This window comes from Amblyomma maculatum, chromosome 3, assembly GCF_055883805.1.
Source record: "Amblyomma maculatum isolate TAMU_Amacu chromosome 3, ASM5588380v1, whole genome shotgun sequence".
NCBI classification, from domain to species: domain Eukaryota; kingdom Metazoa; phylum Arthropoda; class Arachnida; order Ixodida; family Ixodidae; genus Amblyomma; species Amblyomma maculatum.
The window spans coordinates 109,036,747-109,063,530 of record NC_139346.1 but is presented as its reverse complement, the minus strand read 5'-3'; the positions used below and the strand labels follow the sequence as shown (position 1 = coordinate 109,063,530).

The following is a 26,784-nucleotide window of genomic DNA, read 5'->3' as shown; positions in this document are numbered from 1 at the left end:
GTGGTGTAGTGCCGCTTGCATGCCTTGAAGCGCTGCTTTCGAGTCGGTGAAAACTCACCATTCTTGGGGGAGTTTCGGTCAGCCCGTAGGGCAGCTAGTTCCGCGCCAGTCGAAGAGGTGAGATGTGTAGTCTTTAGCTTTATCAAGGCAGACTTTGCCGGTACTACCACTGACCCCGCGGAGTTGGTTGACGTAACTGAGCCATCCGTGTACACATGCATTCAGCGATTGGGCTTAGAATGGAGGTGATCCAGCGTCATTTGTTGCATTGGTACCCCAGCTTTCTTCTTGATGCCAGGAATTGATAGGTGAACCTGAGGCTCATGTAGGCTCCATATGGGAGCACATGGTCTTGAAGCAGGGGTGAACTGTGAGGGAAGATGAGCTTCAACGTTGAGCTTCAATAGTTTTGGAAAAGGCAGTACATGGTCTAGTTTTTGGGAGATTTGCCAGGTTGTGATTGGGAACTCGTGCGAGGTGTCTAATGTGTGTTCTCAGGGTCTCGAAAGCAACATAGGTAGTGACAGGATGTTCCCCGGCTAGAAGAACAGTTGCTGCCGTTGAGGTGCATTCAGGCAAACCGAGGCAGATGCGGAGAGCTTGCGCTTGCACACTTTGAAGAGTCCGAATCTTCATCTTCATGATGTTGTTGAATATTGAAGGCTGTCCCGCATGTACCCCATAAATAATGATCGGTAATGCTGTAGCATCGAGTGCACTGATGTGCCCCATGACTTTCCCACGAGGAAGGAGAGAACATGGACAATGGCAAGTAGTCTCTTTTTCATGTCATTCAGACGTGGGCTTCACGAGAGATTCCTGTAGATGGCGATTCCCAGGAAGCGATGACTTTTTTTTTCATAGAGAATGGCTTTCCCATTTATAGATATGGTATAGTGTGACATTGGTTTTCGTGTGAAGGCCACAAGAGAGCCTTTCTGATTTGAAATGTTAAGGCACTGCAAATGTCGGTAGGACGTCACGATTGATTCTGCCCTTTAAAGTTTCGCACAGACTTGGGGACGAGTCACGCTTGACGCCCAAATGCAGATATCATCCGCATAGATGGACATCTGAGCATATTGTGGAAGCAAATCGTCCAGGCCGATGAGAGCAAGGTTGAACAGGGTTGGGCGCAACACCCCACCCTGTGGGACTCCGCGTGAGCACCGGTGTAAAGAGGTTGGTCCGTCCTGAGTCTGGATAAAAAGCCACCTCTCTGAGAAATAGCTGCTTATCCAGCTGAACATACGGCCTCCAATCTCAACGGTTTGCAATGCTTCCATAATAGCCTGATGTGCAATGTTGTCGTAGGCGCCCTGAATGTCCAAAAACAAACGCCGCAGTCAATCTTTTCAAACTTTTCTGCACCTGAACGGATGTGACCAGGTCAACCAGATTGTCGATAGACAAAGGGCCGCGTCGAAAACCGGACATAAAGCCTGGATATACTTGGTATCTCTCCAAGTACCACTAAATGCGCGTGAGCAGCATTCGTTCCATAACTTTGCCTACACAGCTGGCAAGTGCTATTGGAGGATATGATGAAAGCTCGAAGGGTGATTTACCGGGTTTCAGCAGTGGAATGAGCCGGCTGGTCTTCCAGTCATTGGGAACTGTGTCGTCGCACCGTGACTTGTTGTAAAGATCCGAAAGAGCCCGACGAGCCTCCTGGCCAACGTCGGGCCCCGGCGATAACGACCTTCTGCAACAAGCTAGCGCGGCGTCGAGTTCTTTTAAAGAAAATAATAGATCCATATATGAATCCCGCATTGGTGGAACATCACCGCTATACTACGCTGCTGGTGGGTTTGGGAGGCCAGTCATCTTTGCTCAGAATTCTTCTGCTGCATCAACCTCGCTGCGTCGCTGGTGCAGCGCGAGAGATTTGAAGGGGTAGCGCTGTTGAGGGGATGTTCGGAGGCCTCGAATCACCTTCCAAACTTGTGACAAGGTCTTCTGTGGATCCAGTGTTGCGCAAAAAGTCCGCCATTGTTGAGTCTCAAGTGTCTGCATTCTGCGCTGTATCTTCTTTTGTATGCATCTGGCACACCGAAGGTCTAAGTGCGACTTCTTGCGATGGTATCTACGCTCTGCTCGCCGCCGTAGCGATCAAAATCGCTATAATTCAGTATCCGAATGGGTGTAGTTTGCCACAGGGTTAAAGAAGCGGGTTGCTCTTTCCATAGCCTCCCTAATCTTTCCTTCGATGCCCGTGTAGAGGCCTTCAACACAAGCACCTTCCTTAATTTCCTTGAAAACCTTCCAGTCAGTATAGCGCATACGTGGTGCTGAGGAAGATGTGACATGGCCGGTAATGGTAAGGTAGGTCGGGATGTTGTCGCTGCCATGTTTTTCAATATCTGAAAACCAGCGGACACGTCTTGTAAGGCATTCCGAAACGAATGTCAAGTCCAGGCAGCTGCTATAATTCACTCCTGTAATATACGTCGGGGTTCCGTCATTAAGATATTAAAGGCTATGGTCCGAGGCGAAGGAGACGAGCTTTCTGCCCCTGAGGTTCATCCTAGCACCTCCCTACAAAGGGTGATGGGCATTGAAATCTCCTGTAATAATCCAAGAAACACTTGTGACTTCCATCAGGTCACTCAGTCTCTTGGTGTCAAAATGGCTTGATGGCGCCAGGTACACAGCCACAAGTTTAAACGTCAAGGCGCGGCTCTTCACAGTCACGCAGACATACTGATTATCATTGTTCGGAGGAACTGGATGAAGCACGTATGTTAGTTCACATCGAATGTATACGATAACGTTGCTAGTTCTGGTGCGAGCATGCGAAGAAAATGCTTATTAACCGGATATTCGCAAAACTTCGATACGTTCGGTTCACAAATAACGAGAATAGGGAATTGATTTTTATAGACATAGCACCGAATATCTGAAATCCGAGAATGAATTCCACGGGAATTCCACTGAAAAATAAAAGCTTGATTGACCGGTCTCTGCAGAGGTACGTCCGGGGGAGTCATGATGCCTAATTTTGTTAGGACGCAAGAACTGGATGTACTGCGTCTAGTACTTGCAGAGCGTTGTTTGCTGCTGGCGTGTTCAGGCTTGTCAGCAAACTGCGCATTGCATTCATCAGGGACGTGAGCATAACGATCACTTGCAGATCTTGGCTGCTGTCAAAGTCTTGTCGTTACACTGGCTCAATTATGGTGTTGGACGTTTGGATGGCAGCAACGTTTCTGGCCTAGTGCGCACAGAATGCTTCGGTAGTGATGGCCAAGAGATGTGGCAGGCTCCAGGTCTAGCATAAACTAGAACGTGAGATTTCTGCGTTTACTGTAGGTGGTCACGGAGTTGGACAAGCCATAGTAGCACGTGGAGCCTTTTATTTAACGGTGGTTGCCTTCTTTGTCGATCGTTTTCAGTGCGAGCGACGTCGTCGCACCTTTGCAGTGGCTTCTCTGTGCATGGATCCATCTCGCACCATTTGCCTCAGTACTGCCTTCTCATTCTTTAATCGAGGGCAGTCTCGTGAACATAAGTCGTGGGGGCAACTGCAGTTGGCACACTCAGATTCTCTATAATGTCATGAAGTAAAGAATCGGTATTTAATGACGGCGGGAAAGAGACTGAAGGGCGCCATAAGTTCTAAAGCAGTGACATAAAATGCCGCTCTTGAATCGCTCTTCGAGCTTCTTTCTTCATTGAAACAATGAAAAACAAAAAACAACGCTCAACGTGGGGCTCAAACCCACGACCCTGGGTATAATCAGGCTGATGATGATGATGATGATAATGTATTTACTTCAAGTATTGTATTGTGCTCGAATCAATATACAAAGGTTCCATCGTGTATTTGTGGTCTTCATTTGGTCGTCCAACGGGGAACGAATTAGCAGAGATAATTTCTTTCAGCGAGTTAGAGACGGAGGGTTGCCTCTAATGCACCTGTATGTGCGGCAGATGGTTTCAAGGTTTTGTTTCCTACGTGACCAAAAAGATGCATTCCTGAGAACTGAGCTAGCCGGGCCATGCTGCAGAGCGTGTGTGGCTCTATTTACTGACAACTGAAGAAGAAATTAAAGTGCGCTAATGGATCTAAAATAATGATAAAAATCATTACCTTGAATCGCTCTTTGAGCTTCTTTCTTGATCAAAACAATGAAAAATAAAAGCAACGCCCAACGTGGGGCTCGAACCCACGACCCTGAGATTAAGAGTCTCATGCTCTACCGACTGAGCTAGCCGGGCCATGCTGCAGAGCGTAAGTGTGGCTCTATTTAATGACAACGAAAGAAGAATGAAGGCCGCTAATGGATCTAAAATAATGATAAAAATCATTACCTTGAATCGCTCTTAGAGCTTCCTTCTTGATCAAAACAATGAAAAATAAAAGCAACGCCCAACGTGGGGCTCGAACCAACGACCCTGAGATTAAGAGTCTCATGCTCTACCGACTGAGCTATCCGGGCCATGCTGCAGAGCGTAAGTGTGGCTCTATTTAATGACAACGAAAGAAGAATGAAGGCCGCTAATGGATCTAAAATAATGATAAAAATCATTACCTTGAATCGCTGTTTGAGTTTCTTTCTTGATCAAAACAATGAAAAATGCAACGCCCAACGTGGGGCTCGAACCTACGACCCTGAGATTAAGAGTCTCATGCTCTACCGACTGAGCTAGCCGGGCCATGCTGCAGAGCGTAAGTGTGGCTCTATTTATTGACAGCTGAAGAAGAAATTAAAGTGCGCTAATGGATCTAAAATAATGATAAAAATCATTACCTTGAATCGCTCTTTGAACTTCTTTCTTGATCAAAACAATGAAAAATAAAAGCAACGCCCAACGTGGGGCTCGAACCCACGACCCTGAGATTAAGAGTCTCATGCTCTACCGACTGAGCTAGCCGGGCCATGCTGCAGAGCGTAAGTGTGGCTCTATTTATTGACAACTGAAGAAGAATGAAGGCCGCTAATGGATCTAAAATAATGATAAAAATCATTACCTTGAATCGCTCTTTGAGCTTCTTTCTCGATCAAAACAATGAAAAATAAAAGCAACGCCCAACGTGGGGCTCGAACCCACGACCCTGAGATTAAGAGTCTCATGCTCTACCTTTTTTTTTTTTTTTTTTCTTTATTGCCTGGCTTTGACACAAATACACCGCACTGGAACTCAAAACAACAGGAAAAAAAGGAATAATATATGTACACAAAGGTAGCTAGCGTTGCCTAACACCCACTGAGGGGCAGGCATTGTCACGTTTAAAATTCCTTGAGCACCGTCAAAGGTTCCAGCTTTGACAGCCACTCAGGAGCACATGGTTGCAATTTAAGCACGTCGAGCCATCGCTGCACACTTTCACGGAAATACATGCGGGCTGGCCGTGCATCTGGATCGCAGTGATAACCAGCCATTCGTGCGCGCCATATACTGTGGAGGCACATTAACATAACCTGGTCTAACGGCATATCATCGTGGTTATCCAATGGCAAGTACCTAATGCCATGGGAATCAAGTGGCAACTGTTTTTTTATTGTCCTTTGCAGAACATCCCACAAATATACCCCCTCCCAGCAATGCAAAAACACGTGATCTATTGTCTCTGGTTGTTTGCAGATGAGACATTGGGCCCCCCACGGTAGGAACATACCCTTCTCCTCCATAAATGATTTTACACTCAAAGTACCGGTATGCAGCATAAAGAAAAACGTTTTAGCTCCCGGAGCAACTTGCATTTTCTTTACGCGTTTTAGTACATTACTTCCTGTGCCTCCATAGTATAAAGCTCGGTACAAGGGCACCGGGAACACCACTTCACAAACATCCTTGTATAATGTTCTCCTGTTAACATTACTTAAATACTCTTTCGAAAAACGTGCGCTTAAGAATTTCACACTCAAAACAATTTCCCTAAAGAAGCCAAACAGAGAACCAGGCATACATTGAGTATACACTACGAAATCAGGCAACGCTCGACCAAGTCTCTGTTGACACACTGTGCGCAGGAATGGATCACTGGCATCCCTAAAAAACATAAACCGGTTGACAATCTGTCGCACAAACAAATGACCCAGACCAAGCCCCCCATGCTTCACCTGCCGGAACAAATTTGTCCGACTGCACCTCTCCCAACTCGAGGCCCAAACAAACACCGCAAAAACTCGATGCAATTTTTGCACATTTACACGGGAGCAATGCAACACTTGCATAACATACCATAACTTACTAATTAAAAACAGGTTGCAAACTGCGGCTCTTGCAAATATTGATAATTGAGCGCTTTTCCATTTCTCCGCTTTTTCACTGGTTTCTTTGACCTGCTCTCGCCAGTATGGCTCGCTTTCCTTGTAAAATTTCAAGGGCACACCCAAGTACTTTGCAGGCGTTGTAACCCACGACACATTAGCGAAAGTGTCGGGGGTCAGCTGCCATTCTCCGTGCCAAAATCCCAGGCACTTACCCCAGTTAACTTTACTCCCTGTGACTTTGCTAAAATGTTTTACCACATCCACTGTCCTCTTTATACTCTCCTTATTTACACAAAAAACCGCAACGTCGTCTGCGTAAGCCAACAATTTGACTTCTGACTCCTGCAGTCGAAAACCATCAATGTCATTGTTTTGTAGGATGCTTAAACACAACGTTTCAATATAAATGCCGAACAAAAGAGGGCTGAGGGGGCAACCTTGGCGCACCGAACGTCGTACGTTGATGGGGGCCCCCAGTGACTTATTGACAATTAATCTCGTAGTGCAGTTACGGTACGCCAAAGCCACTCCCTCTCGAATAACAGAGCCGACATTAACATAGTCTAATATACTTAACAGAATAGTATGTGCCACACAATCAAAAGCTTTCTCCAAGTCCAACTGCAGTAACGCAACACATGCATGAGTTGCATCGCAGCATTCGAGCACACTTCGCGCTTTGTGAATGTTCTGAAAGATAGATCGCCCTTTGATACCGCACGTTTGGTGAGGGCCCACTAGTTCGCATATAACCGTTTGTAGTCTGCCAGCAAGCACCTTCATATAAATCTTGTAATCAACGTTTGTCAGAGCAATGGGCCTGTAAGACGACAACTGCCTAAGCTTATCTGGTTGGTCAGTTTTCGGAATAAGTACTGTGTGCGACGATCCGAAAGACGCAGGCAGTGCCTTCAGTTCATACGCTTCATTAAATAAGGCACACAACAAAGGTGATAGCTGTTCCTTGAACGCTTTATAAAAAGCCGCACTCAGGCCATCAGGCCCGGGTGATTTCCCTGGGTTTAAATTTTCTATTGCCTGCTGCACTTCTTTTTCGCTTATTGGCCGCTCCAGTCTTTCTTTTTGTTCCTCGTCAATTTTTGGCATCGCGTCAAGAAAGGATTCTTTAAAACGGTCCAAATAAACCTCTCGGGACGAAAATAGATCTTCATAATACTCCCGGAAAGCTTTCGCGATTCCTTCGTTATCAGTTTCTGTGCGTCCTGCCCAATCTACCTCTGCCACGTGATTTCGCCTTGCATTTGCTTTTTCTATTCCCAACGATCTTTTTGTCGGCGTCTCATCCATGGCCAATTTTTCCGCTCTTGCACGCACTAACGCTCCTTGGTATCTGTCTTCTTCTATCAAGTTAATCTGTTCTTTTATTTTTCGAATATCCTCTATCCATCTGCCGGGTGCCTTACATTCCTGTTCGTGTAGTTTTGCGAGCAAAGCCTTAAGCTGGGTTTCTGTAATTTTCTTCTCGTACACCAGGCAACTGGATCTGTCAATGGCTTTAATTTTAATCTGTTCCTTGCACAACTCCCACTGTTTCCAGATTTCGAGCCAAGTCCCTGGCCTCACTTTAATCAATTCATTCAATACCACGCGTCTAAAGGCATCATCCTTAAGCAATTTGTTGTTGAATTTCCATAACTCCCAGCTAAATGCATTGCTCCGTTTTTTGGTGCCGAATAAGCATTACACCAAACAGTGATCCGTGAATGTCATAGGCACCACTCGGTATTCATTGCATGAATGAATCAAATCCAGCGACGCGTAAATTCTGTCCAGACGCGCGTGGCTAGAACCTTGGAAGTGCGTGTACTGAACGGCACGCGGTCCTTCCAAGCAATCAGCCACATCCTCCATATTCCATTCGCTTATTACCTGGCATAACATTTTAGTGCTCTTGTCTCTGAATCCGCGTGTGCTGGTTTTGTCTCGAGCATTCAGTACACAGTTAAAATCGCCCAGCAATACTACCTGCCTTTCCGTACTTAACTGCTGCATAACATTCTCGAAAAACACTGTTCTTTCCTCCACACAGTTAGGAGCGTACACACAAATAATGCGCCACTCAACACCGCTGTATACACAATCAGCCACTACACACCGTCCAGAAGAGCATGAGGAGTAGCCCTTTACAACCAGACCAGGCAGCTTTTTGACGAACAATACACACCCGGCCGATGTCCCAACTGCGTGGCTAACAATGGCGTAAAATCTAGCCGTGAAACGTCGCACCATGCTCCCGGTCTCTTCCTCCCCATCAACCTTAGTTTCCTGCACGGCAAGCACGTCAATATCGTGGTCAGTTAAGAGCCGGTGCACCTGGCTCTGCTTCTTTTTGCCTGCCAATCCCCTGACGTTTAACGTGGCTACTCTTAAGGTGGTTTCGGGCGCCATTTTCATCAAGGGTGAAGAGACCGAAAGCATGGTGCTTACCTCTCCCGTCTAGCGCGTTGCTAGACGCCGTCGTTGGATCCATCCCCGTCCGGTGCGAGCGGCTGACCCGGCAGCGGGGGCACTTTATCCGCTGCCCGTCTCTCTGATGATATGTTTGGCCGCGGACGTAGCGTGGACCGCCGGGATTGCCCCGTTTTTGCTGGTGGCTCGTCGACGCTGGGGGCTGACACCTGGTTACCTTCAGGTTCGGACTGTGTGTGGGATCGCTTGGCTGGGGCTGGGACGCTTGGCTTACGAACAGCACTGGTGTCCGAGTGGTCCTCCCCATTATCCTGTTCCATACCATTTGCCGGCTCAAGTGCCGTGCCTTCCTCATTGATAGTGAGCTCAGGTGCAGAGTCCGCTCTCCCCACATCCCTCGCAGCATTGCCGCTTTCTGCCGAGTCCACCGATGAATCCGTCTCCCGTGTCTTCGTTCGAACCTCTCCGGCACCCTTCGCCGCCTCCTCCGCCTCGACCACGTCCATTGTGAGCTCCGCCGACCGTTCCGCAGTTCCATGTCCCGCGGCCGAAGCGTACGAAAGCACACAGGCAGCCTCGTCATGTCCGTAGCGTCTACACTTTGGACAACGCGGTACCTTACATTCACGTCGAACGTGACCGGTACCGCGGCAGCGCAGGCACTGCATCGCTCGCCCAGGCACCACGACAAGGGCTAGCTCTCCGGCAACTCGCAGCTGGTGAGGCAAGTCGTCGACCTTAATGCCGGGTTTCAATTTGAGGAGCACAGTCCTCGTGGTGGACCCCTTCTCCTTGACGCCTTGAACTCTCCACCTTTCCCGGGTCACCTCGGTCACATTCCCAAACGCAGCAAAAGCCGTCCGGATGTCGTCGTCTGCCACACCGTGCAACATCCAGTGAAGTCGCAGCTTCACCTGTTGGTCTTCGGGATCAATAATGAGGCAACGGCGTCCCTTAACTTCGATTTCCTTGAAAGCCGCCAATTTCTTCGTTGCTTCGGTGCTGCTTAACGTGACCGCCCAAACATGGTTGATCTGATACGCCCCCAACGCCACAACGTCGGGGAGCGCACCAGCCTTGACCAGGGCGTCGCGGAAATCCTCGACCCTGTATGGCCTGACTCGCACATCGCCGTGCAAAAAAAGCGTGTTAAAAACAACGCGTCCGGTGGGCAAAGTTGGCAGAATAATCTGATACTCGGTATCGTCCATGTCGTCGAGCCTGTTTCCGCGGCTGGAAAGGGCCGCTATCGCCGCTCCGCTGGAGCACATGATCCTGCGACCGTTCACTACGGTGTCCGGAAGTAGAATGAGTCTCATGCTCTACCGACTGAGCTAGCCGGGCTTTTTTTTTCTTTATTGCCGTGAAACACAAAACAAAAATACACATGATAAAACACGTCAACTACACTTGAGCTGACATGTACGCGGCTAAAATCTTTTCAGGTTCACCAACTCATCAAATAGACATTGCAATTGTGGTGGATCCTGCTGCATCCTGAAAGTTTCGCGTATATACACCGCACTTTCAATGAAGTTTTCACGCGCAGATCGTGTATTTATATCTGCGTGACGCACCTGCATTCGTGTTTTCCACAGACTATGGAGGCCAAGAAGCATAATTAAATCATAAGGTGCATCATCGTTCTGCACTGGAAGGAATCTGATACCGTACGGAGTTAGGGGAAGTTCCTTTTTAATTGTCCTTTGGAGGACGTCTCATAGAAAGACAGCATCCCAACACTGTAAGAAGACGTGTTCAATTGTCTCCGGTTTTTTGCACAACAGGCAATTTGTTGTCCATGGGACGAAGATACCTTTTTCATTCAGCCAGGTTTTAACAGGGAGCGTATTAGAGTGAAGTTTGAATAGGAACGTTTTAGCAGATGGCCTCACGGGCATCTTCTTGACTCTTTTCAAAACGTCCTGCCCTGGGCCTCCACAGTGTAATGCCCGGTAAAAAGGCACCGGCAGCATCACGTCAATGAGATCTTTATACAGTTTTTTTCTCGGAACATTGAAAAGGTAATCAAAAGAATACCGCACTTCCAGCAACTTGCACGAAAAAACAACCTCGCGCAGGTAGCCAGTCACAGTACCAGGCATGCTTTCACATGACACAATCCATTCAGGGAGCAGCCTCTGCAATCGCACTTGCATCACAGTTCTCAGACAGGTATCTTTTTGATCACGCAGGAATATAAATCGCGAAACCACTTGACGCAAGAACAAATGGGCAAGGCCAAGCCCGCCCCTTTTAACAGAAATAAACAAATTCGTCCGGGCGGTTTTTTCCCATGTGGATGCCCAAATAAAAACAGCAAAAACGCGGTGCATTTTCTGAATTGAGGTCCGTGAGACACACAACACATTCATGAGGTACCACAGCCTCGAAATAAGAAAAACATTGCAAATAGAAGCGCGCGAAAACATTGAGAGTTGCCTTCCTTGCCACGCACCCGCTTTTTCTTTCGCTCTGGATGTTTCTTCCATCCAGTGCACGTTGGGATCTCGATAACAATCTAAAGGCACACCTAGATATCGCGTTGGGAGAACAGACCATCGCAGCTTACAGAAGAAATCAGGTGTCACGTCCCAATCACCGTGCCAAAACCCAGAGCTTTTCTCCCAATTGATCTTACATCCGGTTTGATCACAAAATGTTTGGACGACACCCGTAACTTCACAGATGCTCTTTCTAGTTGCACAAAACACTGCTATGTCATCAGCATATGCTAGCATTTTCACGTGTGCTGATTGCAGCTTGAACCCTAAAATGCGATCGCTATCAATGATAGCCAAGCAAAGTGGCTCTAAAGACAGTGCAAAAAGCAGGGGTGAGAGCGGGCAGCCCTGCCTTACCGATGAACGTACTGCGATGCTGTCAGTCAGTTCACCATTCACTATAATACGGGTCGTGCAGTTCGCGTAAGCCATTTTAACACCCTCCACTATGACTTTTCCAAGGTTAGAATGCTCCAAAATGGAAAAAAGAATTTCGTGAGAAACACGGTCAAAGGCTTTCGCCAAATCTAACTGCATCATGGCTATCTGACCACCGAGTGCATCAACACATTCTAGTACGGTTCTTGCGACATGCATATTCGTGGCAATGGATCGACCCTTGATGCCGCACGTTTGATGAGACCCAACCAGTTTTTTTATTACGCTTTGCAGTCTTTTTGCTAAAACCTTCATATACACCTTGTAGTCAACATTGCTGAGGCTAATCGGCCGATATGACCCCACAAACAGTCGTTTCTCTGGATCATCTGTCTTGGGTATTAGCACAATGTGCGATGTAGCGAAAGACAATGGAACAGAATTACGTTCATAAGCTCCAGTGATTACATCGAGCATAAACTGAGCCGCATACTGCTGAAAGGTTTTAAAGAAGGCAGCGCTTAGACCATCCGGCCCAGGTGCTTTCCCAGGTGTCGGTCATCTATTGCAGATTCTATCTCCTGCAACGTTATCGGTGTTTCTAGGCGCGCTTTACTTTCGTCATCCAGGGCAGGCATCAGTCTTAGAAAATCTGTTTGAAAGCCACCTACAGTCTCAAGCTTGGCGCTAAGCAGTTCTTCGAAGTGCTCTGCTACCGCACGCTGAATATCTTTAGCATCTTCAGTGATATGGCCGGCATACCTTATACTCCTTATTTCTTTCTGGCAGGCGTATCTTTTTTTGTCTGCTAGGGCTCGTTTTGTCGGCACTTCTCCAGCCCAAAGTTTTTCAGCCCTTGCACGTATGACAGCCGCTGTGTATCTTTCGCTGTCGATTGTTTCCAGCTCACTTTTAATCTCTCGTATTTTACTGGCGAAATGCCCTGGCACAGTACTTTCCATGCTAAAAAAAAACTGAAGTTGTTCATTCAGTTCTTTTTCTTTTTCTTTCTCTTTATGCCGCACCTTACTGCTCTTTTCTATGGATTTCAATTTGACCCACTCTTTGAAGCTGTCCCATTCCGCTGCAAAACTTACTGGTCGCATTGCATCAGGTTGATTTTCAAACTCGGTCTTAACTTCCGTAAGGAACTCTTCATCGGCGAGAAGTTTGGCATTCAGTTTCCATAGGTACCAGTTAAAGCGCGATTTCTTTCCTTTTCTACCAAACACTGCACTCACGAGACAATGATCGCTGAAAGACACAGGTTTGACCTCATATGCAGTACATAGGGAAACAAGATCAACCGAGGCATACACCCTATCCAATCTAGCATGGCTATCTCGCTGAAAGTGCGTGAACTCTGGTTGGTTTCCAGTGGAGAACACACTACCAACATCCTCAAGGCCGTAATCATGCACAAGTGCATTCAACAGCTCGGAGCTTCTGTCTCTTCGAGGTTTACACTTCGCCGCTCGGTCCACAGCTGCGCACACACAGTTGTAATCGTCAAGTGCAAGCAAGATTTTGTCGACCTTCAACCACAATTCAATAGACTCAAAAAAACGATTCACGTTCGCATTCTGAATTGGGAGCATACACACACATAACACGCCAGCATAAATTACAGTAGGTAAAATCAGTAACCAAAAGCCGACCACTTGGACAGGCAAAAGTGAACTCTACACTTACTCCCAGCGTGTTACGTATAAATAAAAGGCATCCGCCCGACACACCAACAGAATGGCATACACACACATAAAAGTTTGTTTGAAAAGAAGCCACCATACGGTCAGTGCTTTCTTGGCTCTCAATCTTTGACTCTTGCACAGCTGCTATATCTATATCATTATCCACAAGGAGGCGACTGAGCTGGCATTGTCGCCTTCTCGCTCCCAGCCCTCTGACATTCAAAGTAGCTACGTGTAACGCCGAATTAAACTTGAGAGTCATGTGTTAGAAAGGGCCGCCCGTACCCGCATGGTGCCTACCTTCCTGGTTGCATGGCCTCCGCTTCTGAAGAAGAGCGGCATATGTGTGCACGTATTGTCCTCCCAGCAGAACGTCGGGCTGCATTCAAACGAAGTCCAAGCACCGTTTTTCATTTTTTTTCCACATACGCCCCGCTTGGTTGCAGAATGTTCCTGACGCTGGTCGGTAGGCAGCCGACCCACAAATCGTTCAGGACACCACAAAACCTACGGAGGCGGTTTCCCCGCCTGCCGCGTGTCGGCAGAGAAGTTCGGCTTCGGTCTCAAAGTCGATCTTCGGATGCCCGCAGTTTTCGGCGGCGGCTCACCACAAACTCCGCCTGGCAACTGAGTCTCCTCGAAGCTTTCCTCGTGTGGACGTTTTGAGGCAATTAAGGCCGCTGTCTCCGGCGCAACTTCCATGGCATCAGTGCAAGGAGGCTCAGTACTCAGATGCTCCTCAGCGTCAGAAAACTTGATTACGTCCTCTGACGCTTCCTTTGAAGCGCTTTCGTGGTCCTGTTGGTCCTGCGATGGAACGTGCGAGACGTGCCGAGTTTCGTTCTTTTCACTTGAGGCAGTCACCTTATGCTTAGTTAAAACCGTCATGGAAGGCGCGTCCTGTTTCGTTGACTGTCCTCTAATGTCGGCCGCCTACTCCGCATCCACCTCATCCATTATCAACTCGGACGTGTCCTCGCTGGTCCCAGGTCCGGCAATGCGTGCGTAGGTACGTGCACACTGGCTGTCTTCATGACCGAACCGTCGACAGGTTCCGCAGCGAGGAACCCGGCACTCCTTGCGGATGTGACCCGTGCTCCGACAGCGTAGGCACAAGGGAGGTCTGCCTGGCACAACAACGAGCGCCAACTCACCGCTAACGTTCAACTGATGTGGCAGGTCATCCGGCTTCACGCCAGCTTTCAACTTAAGCGTGACAAGTCTAGTAGTTGAGCCTTTTTCTACCATACCTTTCACACGCCAGCGCTCCCTTGTAACTTCCAACACCTTTCCATACGGCGTAAAGGCAGCACGCACATCCTCGTCTGGCACGTTGTGTAAAAGCCAGTGAAGTTTCAGTCGCACGTCTCTTTGTTGGCCGGGTCAATTACCAAGCAGCGACTGTTTTTCACACACAACTCACCGACACTAACAAGCTTGGTCACCGCTCCAGGATCCTTGAGAGTGACAGCCCAGACGTGGCTCATCCGATACGCCCCCATCGCAACAACATCGGGGATCAGCGAATGCTGTGCCAACGCGTCGCGGAAATCTTCCACCCGCTAAGGGCGGGCCCTGATATCGGCGCGCAAAAAAACCGTATTCAAAACAAACCGACCTGTTGGCAGTGCAGGCAAAACAACTTGATAAGTACCATCCTGTTCAGCAGTCCTGTTACCGCGGCCTGACTAGGCCGCTGAAGCCGCTCCTGAGGAGCCCTGCATCCTGCGTCCGTTCACTGGCGTGGCCGGAAGCAGAATCCCCGACTGAGCTAGCCGGGCCATGCTGCATAGCGTTAGTGTGGCTCTATTTAATGACAACGAAAGAATGAAGGCCGCTAATGGATCTAAAATAATGATAATAATCATTACCTTGAATCGCTCTTAGAGCTTCTTTCTTGATCAAAACAATGAAAAATAAAAGCAACGCCCAGCGTGGGGCTCGAACCCACGACCCTGAGATTAAGAGTCTCATGCTCTACCGACTGAGCTAGCCGGGCCATGCTGCAGATTGTTAGTGTGGCTCTATTTAATGACAACGAAAGAATGAAGGCCGCTAATGGATCTAAAATAATGATAAAAATCATTACCTTGAATCGCTCTTTGAGATTCTTTCTTGATCAAAACAATGAAAAATAAAAGCAACGCCCAACGTGGGGCTCGAACCCACGACCTTGAGAATAAGAGTCTCATGCTCTACCGACTGAGCTAGCCGGGCCATGCTGCAGAGCGTTAGTGTGGCTCTATTTAAAGACAACGAAAGAATGAAGGCCGCTAATGGATCTAAAATAATGATAAAAATCATTACCTTGAATCGCTCTTTGAGATTCTTTCTTGATCAAAACAATGAAAAATAAAAGCAACGCCCAACGTGGGGCTCGAACCCACGACCCTGAGATTAAGAGTCTCATGCTCTACCGACTGAGCTAGCCGGGCTTTTTTTTTTTTTTTTTCTTTATTACCAGGCTTATGACAAGTACAAAACACAAAATCAATGATAAAAGAGTCGCCAATCCTTCGGCTGACACATGTGATTTAAAATTGCTTGATGCCAACCAACTGGTCAAGTATATTCATCCATTCCGGTGGATCAGGCTCGCTTTTGTACACATCTCGGATATACGCCACGCTCTCCACGAAATTTTCTCTAACAGGTCGCGTATTGACGTCCGCATGACGCACTTGCATTCTAGTCTTCCATATACTATGGAGGCTAAGGAGCATTATCATATCGTATGGGGTTTCTTGATTTTCAACTGGCAGGAAGCGTATACCGTAGGGATCTATTGGGAGTTCTTTTTTTATTGTTCTTTGAAGAACATCCCAATGAAATATCGGGTCCCAGCAGTCTATAAAGACATGCTCAATTGTTTCGGGTTTCTTGCAGAGGAGGCAATTGGTTGTCCACGGGACAAATATTCCTTTTTTTTCCAGCCAAACTTTGACTGGAAGCGTCCCGGTATGTAATTTGAAGAAAAACGACTTTGTCGTAGGCTTAACTGGCATCCTCTTTACTCTCTTCAAGACGTCCTGTCCTGGGCCTCCATAGTATACAGAACGGTACACAGGCACAGGTAGCATAATGTCTATAAGGTCTGTATACAGTTTGCGCCTTGAAACTGAAGAAAGATATTCCATTGAAAATCGGACACTCAGCATTCTGAATGCAAGAACAACCTCACGTAAGTAACCAGAGACCGTGGTACAGGGATCTAAAAATGACGTGACAATGAATTGTGGTAGCATATTGCACATTCTTATTTGTAAAACAGTTCGCAAAAACGGGTCTTGCTGGTCTCGAAGATATAGAAACCGAGATACTATCTGGCGTAAAAACAAATGAACGAGACCAAGGCCTCCGTATCTAACAGGCCGAAACAAATTTGTGCGGCTCATTCTTTCCCATGTGGAGGACCAAATAAACACAGAAAAAATGCGATGCACTTTTTGTACATGGACCCGTGACATAGATAAGACATTCATTATATACCATATTTTGGAAAGCAAGAAAACATTACAGATGCTAGCCCGCGCGAACATAGATAAATCCCTTCCTTGCCATCCTTCCACTTTTTCCCGTACTCGGTTGGTTTCCTCTGCCCACTGTCGCTCAGTGTCACGATAACAGCAAAGCGGCACGCCAAGGTACTTTGTAGGTAATTCCGCCCACTTCATGAAAGCGAAATACTCGGGTTTATTATCCCATTGTCCGTGCCAAAAGCCTGAGCTTTTTTCCCAATTAATTTGGCAACCTGTCTGTTTGCAATATTTCCCCGTAATGGTAACAACTTCCCGAACGCTGTCTTTATCTGAACAGAAGACGGCAATATCATCCGCATAAGCTAGGACCTTAACATGAGCGTCGTAAAGCTTAAAACCGATCACCTTATTGCTGTGAAGCAAAGCTAAACACATTGGCTCGAGGTACATTCCAAATAGCAGGGGCGACAGCGGGCAGCCCTGTCTTACCGACGAGCGCACTGGCACGCTTTCAGTAAGAGTACCATTTACAATCACACGTGTCGTGCAACATGCGTATGACATCTTAACGCCTTCTAGTATGACTCGACCGACGTTGGTGTGCTCAAGAATACTAAGTAAAACCACGTGCGATACGCGGTCAAAAGCTTTTGCTAAATCGAGTTGCAGCATAGCAACACGGCCTTCACAAACATCGCAACATTCCAGAACATTACGGGCGACATGAATATTTGTAGCTATTGTGCGGCCTTTGATGCCACATGTTTGGTGTGGACCTACCAAAAGCTTTATTACGGTTTGTAGTCGGTTTGCTAAGACTTTAGTGTAGATTTTGTAGTCTGTGTTGGTAAGGCTAATTGGACGGTACGACCCCACCAACAACCGCTGCTCGGGATCATCAGTTTTGGGTATCAAAGTAATATGGGAAGCCCCAAAGGACAGTGGCACTCTTTGCTTTTCATACGCTTCCGAGATCACACGGTGTAACAGAAGGGCCACTGGTGTTCTAAACACCTTGTAAAAATTTGCTGTTAACCCATCCGGTCCAGGGGCTTTACCAGATTGTAAGCCATCGATTGCACTTTCAATTTCGCTAATAGTAATTGGTTCTTCAAGTCGCGCTTTTGTCTCATCATCAAGCGATGGCATAAGCGGTAAAAACTCTTTTTCAAACCCGTCTTGGACATCTCTTTCACGGCCTAACAACTCGCTGAAATATTCAACAAAAGCTTGCTCTATGATTTTACTGTCTGAAATTACCTCGCCTTGGTATCGTATCTGTTTAATTTCTTTCCGGCACGCGTACCTTTTCTCGTCCGATAAGGCGCGTTTTGTTGGCGTTTCGCCTGCCCACAACTTTTGAGCTCGCGCTCTTATCACCGCCGCTTTGTACTCGTTCGTGTCAATCTGTTGCAAGCGGCTCTTTACTTCTCTCATTTCCTTCGAACAGCTTCCTGGCTTGTCGCTTTCAATGGCCAAAAGAAATTCAAGACGTTCATGTAATTGCTTTTCTTCATTGTTGCGCTTGAACTTATTGATGCAGCTTCTCTCAATAGCTTTTATTTTTACGCGCTGCTTGAATTCATCCCATTCGGCAACAGCGTTTGCCGAATTAGCCTGAATAATATATTTTATTTGTTCATCTACGTAGTTAATAAATTCTTCGTCTTCTAAAAGCTTGTCATTCTGCTTCCATAGATCCCAGCTAAATTTCGGTTTTTCCTTTCTTGTTCCGACAGTTGCAATTACTAGGCAATGATCACTAAACTGTACAGGTACGACCTCATATTTGGTACACAGCGGCAAAAGCTCTAGAGAAACATATATTCTGTCAAGTCTTGCATGACTTTCATTCTGAAAATGCGTAAATAGTGGACGCATACCATCTGTTAGAGCTGCCCCCACATCTTCCAAATTGCATTCTTGTACAATCTGATTAAGCGCTAACGCACTCTTGTCCCTAAGAGGCAGCTTTTTTAAACGATCAGCAACGCTACAGACACAGTTAAAGTCTCCTAACAGGATTACTTTCTTGTCGCATGAAAGATACTGATAAAGATTATCAAAAAACACTGCGCGGTCAGCCTCAACGTTTGGCGCATAAACACAAACTGCTCGCCAGTTGCACGCATGGAAGAAAAAATCTACGACAAGAAAACGCCCATTTTCACAAATGACGACAGATTCAGGGACAACTGTTATGTCGTTGCGAATAAAAAGAACGCAACCCCCTGATGTACCAAGAGCATGGCAAACACATACGTTGTAGCGGGTCTGAAAGGGTGCCACCATACGATCTGTTTGCTCAACACTTTCGATCTTTGTTTCTTGGACAGCTATTAGGTCAAGTTCTTTTTCCAAGAGAAGTCTTTTAAGCTGGTACTGTTTTTTTCTTGCTCCCAGTCCTCTTACGTTTAATGTGGCAATACGTAGCACTATCTTATTGCTAGGATCCATGATTTAGTTTGAATATTTGAACGTATGGTGGCGGCCTTTGCTGGTAAAAAACAAACAAACAAAAAAGGCTTACTGAACTTAGTTGCATATGCTCTTCATAATGCAGACACATAGTTGCACCAGACAGTAGCCAGAAACTGTCTTCACAAAGTCCCCTCAGCATCTTCCAACGCAGCCAGCAACAATGCACAGATTCACGATAGTTACGGTGGCGGTTTTCCCGCTGACCGTGTATCAGGCGGGATGTTGGGGCGCGGCTTAAAACTCGGCCGTCTGGTCGAAGCCGCTTTTGGTGGCGGTTCATCTCCAATGCTGCTTCCTGGCGTCCCCGATGCGTCGCTTGTTGCATCCCGTGGACGCTTTCCCGCTAGGCTACCGGTTGCATCTTCCGCGACGTCCATGGTTTCACCTTGCTGATGCATCTCGTGTGATGAATCTTCAGCAAGTGGCCTGTCCTTTCCTTCTGTTGAAGTTGTTTTGTTGGCAGAAGCTACCGTCTGATGAGTCTCGGTTGAATTGTCCACTTCAGGGGTCGTCTTCTGCTCAGATCCTGAAGCAGCTGACTGTGTTTCTTCCACATCAGTTACATTTTTTGCTGCCTATTCAGATTCAACCTCGTCCATGAGCAGATCGGACGTATCCATTCTGCTCACGGGGCCTGCAGCGCTGGCATATGTGCGGGTGCATTGGGTCTCTTCATGTCCATACCTTCGGCACGCACCGCAACGTGGTACTTTACACTGCCGTCGGATGTGACCAGTAGAATGGCACCGGAGGCAGAGTGGCGGTCGTCCCGATACAACCACAAGTGCCAGCTCGCCTGCAACAATGACTTGGTGTGGAAGGTCGTCAAGCTTTATCCCTGGCTTGAGCTTGAGGGACACCAACCTCGTAGTTGAGCCTTTATCGGCGACACCTTGAACGCGCCATCGCTCTCTCGTGACATCACTGACTGTTCCGTATGGCGCAAAAGCTAGCCTCACGTCTTCGTCAGTCACGCCATGAAGAAGCCAGTGCAATTTCATACGCACGCATTGGTTCACCGGTTCAATAACAAGGCACCGATGCTCTTTAACCTTCAGCTCGCCTGCATTCAAAATCTTCTTCACACCTTCCGCATCCTTGAAAGTTACCGCCCATACATGGCTCATTCGATACGCCCCCAGAGCGATAACGTCTGGGAGCAGCGACATTCCGGCTAGCGCATCGCGAAAGTCTTCCACCCTGTATGGGCGGGCCCTTATGTCAGCGTGCAGAAAAATAGAATTCAAAACAACTCGCCCGGTTGGCAGACTTGGCAGGATAACCTGGTATTCCTTGTCAGATGCAAAAGCCTCGTTTCCGCGGCCTGACATGGCCGCTGAAGCCGCTCCTGAGGAGCCCTGCATCCTGCGTCCGTTCACTGGCGTGGCCGGAAGCAGAATCCCTCTGAGCTAGCCGGGCCATGCTGCAGAGCGTAAGTGTGGCTCTATTTAATGACAACGAAAGAATGAAGGCCGCTAATGGATCTAAAATAATGATAAAAATCATTACCTCGAATCGCTCTTTGAGATTCTTTCTTGATCAAAACAATGAAAAATAAAAGCAACGCCCAACGTGGGGCTCGAACCCACGACCCTGAAATTAAGAGTCTCATGCTCTACCGACTGAGCTAGCCGGGCCATGCTGCAGAGCGTAAGTGTGGCTCTATTTATTGACAGCTGAAGAAGAAATTAAAGTGCGCTAATGGATCTAAAATAATGATAAAAATCATTACCTTGAATCGCTCTTTGAGATTCTTTCTTGATCAAAACAATGAAAAATAAAAGCAACGCCCAACGTGGGGCTCGAACCCACGACCCTGAGATTAAGAGTCTCATGCTCTACCGACTGAGCTAGCCGGGCCATGCTGCAGAGCGTAGGTGTGGCTCTATTTAATGACAACGAAAGAATGAAGGCCGCTAATGGATCTAAAATAATGATAAAAATCATTACCTCGAATCGCTCTTTGAGATTCTTTCTTGATCAAAACAACGAAAAATGAAAGCAACGCCCAACGTGGGGCTCGAACCCACGACCCTGAGATTAAGAGTCTCATGCTCTACCGACTGAGCTAGCCGGGCCATGCTGCAGAGCGTTAGTGTGGCTCTATTTAATGACAACGAAAGAATGAAGGCCGCTAATGGATCTAAAATAATGATAAAAATCATTACCTTGAATCGCTCTTTGAGATTCTTTCTTGATCAAAACAATGAAAAATAAAAGCATTTACGCCTAATGTCTCCACAATCTCAAACTTAATGGCTTTCTAATTGTGTTCCAGGAGAATGATATCATCGGCACGCATCAGTGCCGATAAGCGACTTGTTTCCATTCGAACCATTCGTCGCCACAAAATGAACTTCGCTATGTCGATCGCCGCGCCGTAACACATCCTAGTGAGAAGAGCAAATACTTTTGAGTCGCCTTCGAAAGGCGTTGTCATGCCACCTGCAGGAGCTTACAGGGATCAGACTGCACGCTACGTCGCAGCTTTTCGTGGCGTGTGTCAGATAACTCTGCTACATCGAGAGCGCCTGGGCAAGGGCGTTATCTTTCACAACCGTATCTATATAGTGGTGCTGAGTATGCTCGTTCGTTTATCGCGAACCAAGCGGTTAAGAGCAGCGTTTTTAAGGCGCGCTGGATGGATGGATGGAATATAGGAGCGTCCCCTTTGAAACGGGGTGGTAGCAGTAGCTATCATGCTCATTTTTCTCCCTAAATCTTCATTATTGATTTAGAATGGTTAACTAAACCATCATTCTATTTATTAAATTTTTGTTCCTACTTTACTAACATTATGTCACTTCCCTGCTTTTAAGCCACCAATCTTCCAGTCGGTTTTCGCTAGCTTCCACCGCCGGTTTATTCACCCGGCCACTGTTATCTCTAAACCTCAGAGCTTCAGGAAGAGTGACTGCGCCTGCATCGACTTCCGGATGGATACCATTACATTCGAGTATTATATGGTCAATTGTTTCACTGGAGTTTCCACATACAGCACAGGCGTCATCTTCATTGTTAAATTTCTTTTTGTAGCTGCGTGTTCTAAGGCCCCTGATCTAGCTTCAAAAAGTAGGGCACTGCCTCTTGAGTTATCAAAGAAAGCTTCCTTCCTGATCTGCCTTTTCCACTTTCGGTATAATTCCACACTGTTTTTTTTATCGAATTTATGCAATTTTTACGTTCTGCGTTTTTCACCTGTTGCTTAACGCTCTTTATTTCTCCGTCCTTGTGACTAGCGCACTTACTAGTTAGTTTCCTAGTTCGTTTCCTACATTGTGAGTCATCCTTTAGCTGCCCATCTGTTACTGTCCAATTTCCTCAGGCGTTCCTCATATAATATTTTACGCTGAGCTTCCTGTACTTCGAAAGATGGAGGGTTGAAATCTGGGTCAGTTGGTACATAGTAAGAGAATAAAAACCAGCCAAGGGACGAGGACGAAGAAAGACGATGTACACACGGAAGCTGTGTACAGCTTTCGTGTGTACATCGTCTTTCTTCGTCCTCGTCCCTTGGCTGGTTTTTATTCTCTGTCTTCGAAAGATGCCCAGCCCATATCTCCCTGTACCGCCTCAGTTGCGGTTTTGCCGTGGGCACCCAGTGCAGAACAATTGCAGCGCCACCTGGGAAATGTGCAGGTTCCCAGGTTTGACCTCATATGCAGTACATAGGGAAACAAGATCAACCGAGGCATACACCCTATCCAATCTAGCATGGCTATCTCGCTGAAAGTGCGTGAACTCTGGTTGGTTTCCAGTGGAGAACACACTACCAACATCCTCAAGGCCGTAATCATGCACAAGTGCATTCAACAGCTCGGAGCTTCTGTCTCTTCGAGGTTTACACTTCGCCGCTCGGTCCACAGCTGCGCACACACAGTTGTAATCGTCAAGTGCAAGTAAGATTTTGTCGACCTTCAACCACAATTCAATAGACTCAAAAAAAACGATTCACGTTCGCATTCTGAATTGGGAGCATACACACACATAATACGCCAGCATAAATTACAGTAGGTAAAATAAGTAACCAAAAGCCGACCACTTGGACAGGCAAAAGTGAACTCTACACTTACTCCCAGCGTGTTACGTATAAATAAAAGGCATCCGCCCGACACACCAACAGAATGGCATACACACACATAAAAGTTTGTTTGAAAAGAAGCCACCATACGGTCAGTGCTTTCTTGGCTCTCAATCTTTGACTCTTGCACAGCTGCTATATCTATATCATTATCCACAAGGAGGCGACTGAGCTGGCATTGTCGCCTTCTCGCTCCCAGCCCTCTGACATTCAAAGTAGCTACGTGTAACGCCGAATTAAGCTTGAGAGTCATGTGTTAGAAAGGGCCGCCCGTACCCGCATGGTGCCTACCTTCCTGGTTGCATGGCCTCCGCTTCTGAAGAAGATCGGCATATGTGTGCACGTATTGTCCTCCCAGCAGAACGTCGGGCTGCATTTAAACGAAGTCCAAGCACCGTTTTTCATTTTTTTTTTCCACAGACGCCCCGCTTGGTTGCAGAATGTTCCTGACGCTGGTCGGTAGGCAGCCGACCCACAAATCGTTCAGGACATCACAAAACCTACGGAGGCGGTTTCCCCGCCTGCCGCGTGTCGGCAGAGAAGTTCGGCTTCGGTCTCAAAGTCGATCTTCGGATGCCCGCAGTTTTCGGCGGCGGCTCACCACAAACTCCGCCTGGCAACTGAGTCTCCTCGAAGCTTTCCTCGTGTGGACGTTTTGAGGCAATTAAGGCCGCTGTCTCCGGCGCAACTTCCATGGCATCAGTGCAAGGAGGCTCAGTACTCAGATGCTCCTCAGCGTCAGAAAACTTGATTACGTCCTCTGACGCTTCCTTTGAAGCGCTTTCGTGGTCCTGTTGGTCCTGCGATGGAACGTGCGAGACGTGCCCAGTTTCGTTCTTTTCACTTGAGGCAGTCACCTTATGCTTAGTTAAAACCGTCATGGAAGGCGCGTCCTGTTTCGTTGACTGTCCTCTAATGTCGGCCGCCTCCTCCGCATCCACCTCATCCATTATCAACTCGGACGTGTCCTCGCTGGTCCCGGTCCGGCAATGCTTGCGTAGGTACGTGCACACTGGCTGTCTTCATGACCGAACCGTCGACAGGTTCCGCAGCGAGGAACCCGGCACTCCTTGCGGATGTGACCCGTGCTCCGACAGCGTAGGCACAAGGGAGGTCTGCCTGGCACAACAACGAGCGCCAACTCACCGCTAACGTTCAACTGATGTGGCAGGTCATCCAGCTTCACGCCAGCTTTCAACTTAAGCGTGACAAGTCTAGTAGTTGAGCCTTTTTCTACCATACCTTTCACACGCCAGCGCTCCCTTGTAACTTCCAACACCTTTGCATACGGCGTAAAGGCAGCACGCACATCCTCGTCTGGCACGTTGTGTAAAAGCCAGTGAAGTTTCAGTCGCACGTCTCTTTGTTGGCCGGGTCAATTACCAAGCAGCGACTGTTTTTCACACACAACTCACCGACACTAACAAGCTTGGTCACCGCTCCAGGATCCTTGAGAGTGACAGCCCAGACGTGGCTCATCCGATACGCCCCCATCGCAACAACATCGGGGATCAGCGAATGCTGTGCCAACGCGTCGCGGAAATCTTCCACCCGGTAAGGGCGGGCCCTGATATCGGCGTGCAAAAAAACCGTATTCAAAACAAACCGACCTGTTGGCAGTGCAGGCAAAACAACTTGATAAGTACCATCCTGTTCAGCAGTCCTGTTACCGCGGCCTGACATGGCCGCTGAAGCCGCTCCTGAGGAGCCCTGCATCCTGCGTCCGTTCACTGGCGTGGCCGGAAGCAGAATCCCCGACTGAGCTAGCCGGGCCATGCTGCATAGCGTTAGTGTGGCTCTATTTAATGACAACGAAAGAATGAAGGCCGCTAATGGATCTAAAATAATGATAATAATCATTACCTTGAATCGCTCTTAGAGCTTCTTTCTTGATCAAAACAATGAAAAATAAAAGCAACGCCCAACGTGGGGCTCGAACCCACGACCCTGAGATTAAGAGTCTCATGCTCTACCGACTGAGCTAGCCGGGCCATGCTGCAGAGCGTAAGTGTGGCTCTATTTACTGACAACTGAAGAAGAAATTAAAGTGCGCTAATGGATCTAAAATAATGATAAAAATCATTACCTTGAATCGCTCTTTGAGCTTCTTTCTTGATCAAAACAATGAAAAATAAAAGCAACGCCCAACGTGGGGCTCGAACCCACGACCCTGAGATTAAGAGTCTCATGCTCTACCGACTGAGCTAGCCGGGCCATGCTGCAGAGCGTTAGTGTGGCTCTATTTAATGACAACGAAAGAATGAAGGCCGCTAATGGATCTAAAATAATGATAAAAATCATTACCTTGAATCGCTCTCTGAGATTCTTTCTTGATCAAAACAATGAAAAATAAAAGCAACGCCCAGCGTGGGGCTCGAACCCACGACCCTGAGATTAAGAGTCTCATGCTCTACCGACTGAGCTAGCCGGGCCATGCTGCAGAGCGTTAGTGTGGCTCTATTTAATGACAACGAAAGAATGAAGGCCGCTAATGGATCTAAAATAATGATAAAAATCATTACCTTGAATCGCTCTCTGAGATTCTTTCTTGATCAAAACAATGAAAAATAAAAGCAACGCCCAACATGGGGCTCGAACCCACGACCTTGAGAATAAGAGTCTCATGCTCTACCGACTGAGCTAGCCGGGCCATGCTGCAGAGCGTTAGTGTGGCTCTATTTAATGACAACGAAAGAATGAAGGCCGCTAATGCATCTAAAATAATGATAAAAATCATTGCCTTGAATCGCTCTTTGAGATTCTTTCTTGATCAAAACAATGAAAAATAAAAGCAACGCCCAACGTGGGGCTCGAACCCACGACCCTGAGATTAAGAGTCTCATGCTCTACCGACTGAGCTAGCCGGGCTTTTTTTTTTTTTTTTTTTTTTATTGCCTGCTTTGACAAATACACTGCAAATATATACAGATAAAACACGGTGACCATGCCGTGGTCAGCGTGAATGCTTAAAACTTCTTAAAATGAACAAGTTCATCTAGGACGCCAATCCAGTCTGGAGGTTCTGGCAATGTACGGTAAACATCTCGTAAGTACAAAATGCTTTCAATAAAATTCTCCCTGACTGGACGGACGTTTACATCGGCGTGCCTAACAGCCATCCTTGTTCGCCATATGCTGTGGAGCCCCAGAACCATGATTAGATCATAAGGAATGTCTCCATCGTTTTCAATTGGTAGAAAACGGATTCCGTACGGTGTTATTGGTAGGTCTTTCTTTAGAGTCCTTTGCAAGATGTCCCAGTAGAAGACTGGATCCCAGCAATCAATAAATACATGATCTATTGTTTCTGGTTTCTTGCATAATATACAGTTAGTTGTCCATGGAACGAATATTCCCTTTTCCTCTAACCAAGTCTTAACTGGGAGCGTGCCTGTATGAAGTTTAAAGAAGAAGGTTTTAATGCTGGGCTTAATATTCATCTTTTTAACTCTCTTTAAAACATCATTTCCTGGGCCTCCACAGTATATTGTTCGGTACCTGGGTGTTGGCAACATTGTA

General features: G+C 47.2%; 15 non-coding genes and 1 pseudogene across 15 annotated transcripts; all 16 read right to left on the bottom strand.

Annotated features, from left to right (window-relative positions):
- Positions 1–4,148: 4,148 nt before the first annotated feature.
- TRNAK-CUU (transfer RNA lysine (anticodon CUU)) lies at positions 4,149–4,221 on the bottom strand. Its single transcript has one exon. It is a non-coding gene; the product is annotated as a tRNA-Lys (tRNA).
- A 148-nt stretch (positions 4,222–4,369) lies between these two features.
- Positions 4,370–4,442, bottom strand: TRNAK-CUU (transfer RNA lysine (anticodon CUU)). The gene has a single exon. It is a non-coding gene; the product is annotated as a tRNA-Lys (tRNA).
- A 144-nt stretch (positions 4,443–4,586) lies between these two features.
- Positions 4,587–4,659, bottom strand: TRNAK-CUU (transfer RNA lysine (anticodon CUU)). The gene has a single exon. It is a non-coding gene; the product is annotated as a tRNA-Lys (tRNA).
- Positions 4,660–4,809: 150 nt separating this feature from the next.
- TRNAK-CUU (transfer RNA lysine (anticodon CUU)) lies at positions 4,810–4,882 on the bottom strand. Its single transcript has one exon. It is a non-coding gene; the product is annotated as a tRNA-Lys (tRNA).
- A 5,160-nt stretch (positions 4,883–10,042) lies between these two features.
- LOC146195667 (uncharacterized) lies at positions 10,043–11,048 on the bottom strand (annotated as a pseudogene).
- A 4,102-nt stretch (positions 11,049–15,150) lies between these two features.
- Positions 15,151–15,223, bottom strand: TRNAK-CUU (transfer RNA lysine (anticodon CUU)). The gene has a single exon. It is a non-coding gene; the product is annotated as a tRNA-Lys (tRNA).
- Positions 15,224–15,368: 145 nt separating this feature from the next.
- Positions 15,369–15,441, bottom strand: TRNAK-CUU (transfer RNA lysine (anticodon CUU)). The gene has a single exon. It is a non-coding gene; the product is annotated as a tRNA-Lys (tRNA).
- A 145-nt stretch (positions 15,442–15,586) lies between these two features.
- On the bottom strand, positions 15,587–15,659 carry TRNAK-CUU (transfer RNA lysine (anticodon CUU)). Its single transcript has one exon. It is a non-coding gene; the product is annotated as a tRNA-Lys (tRNA).
- A 5,089-nt stretch (positions 15,660–20,748) lies between these two features.
- On the bottom strand, positions 20,749–20,821 carry TRNAK-CUU (transfer RNA lysine (anticodon CUU)). Its single transcript has one exon. It is a non-coding gene; the product is annotated as a tRNA-Lys (tRNA).
- Positions 20,822–20,971: 150 nt separating this feature from the next.
- On the bottom strand, positions 20,972–21,044 carry TRNAK-CUU (transfer RNA lysine (anticodon CUU)). The gene has a single exon. It is a non-coding gene; the product is annotated as a tRNA-Lys (tRNA).
- A 145-nt stretch (positions 21,045–21,189) lies between these two features.
- Positions 21,190–21,262, bottom strand: TRNAK-CUU (transfer RNA lysine (anticodon CUU)). The gene has a single exon. It is a non-coding gene; the product is annotated as a tRNA-Lys (tRNA).
- A 3,921-nt stretch (positions 21,263–25,183) lies between these two features.
- Positions 25,184–25,256, bottom strand: TRNAK-CUU (transfer RNA lysine (anticodon CUU)). The gene has a single exon. It is a non-coding gene; the product is annotated as a tRNA-Lys (tRNA).
- A 150-nt stretch (positions 25,257–25,406) lies between these two features.
- On the bottom strand, positions 25,407–25,479 carry TRNAK-CUU (transfer RNA lysine (anticodon CUU)). The gene has a single exon. It is a non-coding gene; the product is annotated as a tRNA-Lys (tRNA).
- Positions 25,480–25,624: 145 nt separating this feature from the next.
- TRNAK-CUU (transfer RNA lysine (anticodon CUU)) lies at positions 25,625–25,697 on the bottom strand. Its single transcript has one exon. It is a non-coding gene; the product is annotated as a tRNA-Lys (tRNA).
- Positions 25,698–25,842: 145 nt separating this feature from the next.
- Positions 25,843–25,915, bottom strand: TRNAK-CUU (transfer RNA lysine (anticodon CUU)). Its single transcript has one exon. It is a non-coding gene; the product is annotated as a tRNA-Lys (tRNA).
- A 145-nt stretch (positions 25,916–26,060) lies between these two features.
- Positions 26,061–26,133, bottom strand: TRNAK-CUU (transfer RNA lysine (anticodon CUU)). Its single transcript has one exon. It is a non-coding gene; the product is annotated as a tRNA-Lys (tRNA).
- Positions 26,134–26,784: the final 651 nt, after the last annotated feature.